The sequence below is a fragment of the Otolemur garnettii genome, unplaced genomic scaffold (assembly GCF_000181295.1).
Source record: "Otolemur garnettii isolate 467f Iridium unplaced genomic scaffold, OtoGar3 scaffold00147, whole genome shotgun sequence".
Classification (NCBI taxonomy): Eukaryota; Metazoa; Chordata; class Mammalia; order Primates; family Galagidae; genus Otolemur; species Otolemur garnettii.
The window spans coordinates 1341649-1343297 of record NW_003852542.1 but is presented as its reverse complement, the minus strand read 5'-3'; positions in this window follow the sequence as shown (position 1 = coordinate 1343297).

Sequence of the window (1649 nt, the reverse complement as noted above, 5' to 3'; positions counted from 1 at the left end):
AAAAAAAAAAAAATAAGCAAAAAAAGTAACATATGTCTCTCTTCCTCCTTCCTTTCTTCTTTGGGGTCCAGTGAGATATGAGGGCAGGCAACGTGGTGAGGCAATAGTACACACATATTGGATATAACGTATAATAACAAGAGCTGGGGTTTCTCACTGTCAGAGAAGAGAAATACAAAATGGAAGGGGAAAAGCTACGAAATGACCTGCTGTGTTAAGTTCAGAGGAGGTGTTTTAGCTCTGATTTTCCTTAACTAAGACAGATGTTGAACTTTATTTTCTTGAAATGCTCCTTCATTTTGCTATTGCGACATCACACACATGTACTTATTCTTAATTTTATGGCCATTTATCCTGGGTCCTTTTGTAGTTTTTTTTTCCTTTCAAATATAGGGGCTCTATAGGCTACATCCATTGCTAGATTTTCTTCCTACACTACATTTTCTCCCTGGGCATCACTCTCATAACTGCAATTAAATCTCTATGCAAGTGACTCCCCAAACTTCTTCTCCATCCCAGATCCCTCTTATGTTCCAGACTCAAATTATCTCCTTGCTGGTCACCTTCATTGTGTTGTTTAATAGGTTAAAATTCAATACACCAAAAATTGAACGTCTTCAACCAATTTACTCCTTCTACCACCTCTTTAATTCTCCATGTTGGGGACCAAAATCACCATCCACTTGATCGTCCAAGCAAGAAACGTGGGCATGAGATTTGCTGCTCCCTCCACTTCACTCCCCAGTCTGGCTTAGACCAACTGTGTCTTTTGCTGGAACCCCAATGTGGCCTTCTGCCTTATCTTTCTGCTTTTGGTTTTGGTTTCCCCACCCTAATCCCCAAACTTCAAGTTTCATGTCATAAATTATACAGTGCACACAGTGGAGTTATTGTTTCAGGAGTGGCCTCTCTACTGCCTTCATCCTGTTCACCCAAATCTTCAGGCAGAAGTCCTTCAGTCTGAGCTCTTGGGGACACTGCCTTCTAGTCATCCTTCCCTGTTATAATGAAAACTCCCACTGGACTCCTCTATGGTTTTTCAAACTCCCTCTGATCCACTCTCTCATGGGTCTTCCTCATGTTCTCTGTAGCCTGCAGCTCTGGCGTCAAGCATTCAAGTCCATCCAGTCAAACACTTGAATCTAGAATAAAGCCAAAAGGTTTGGATAATTGTGGTGAACAGCTTTTGGGTCCTGTAGGAAGTAGTCTTTCTGAAAGAAAAGTAAGGACAAATCCAAGTTCCTTAACGTGGCTTACAGGAGACATCCTTTCTTCTCAGCTAAGCCCTAGTGACTCCTTATATAGTTACTAAGGGAAAATTCCAGTTTGCCAAAACATGCAACTGTTTTCTTGCTTATGGATTTTTGGATATGATGGTACGGCTGCTTGGAACATATTTCTCCGTCCTTCTTCACTCAGCGTAGGATTGATCCTTTGTAGATGCAGATTGCGTTTCTCTAGTTAGTGCAGACTCTCCCATGGCCCACTCCCACCCAACCAAACAGCTGCCCCTGCTCCCTTCATCATCCTTTCCAGCCTGACTGGCTGGTGCCCTGTGAGTGCTTGGCTTCCTTTCCTGGTCTATAAGCTGTCTGTGGAAGAGAGCTTATGTTCTCAGTTTTTCTCAGGTTCCTTCCTGGCACAGTGCT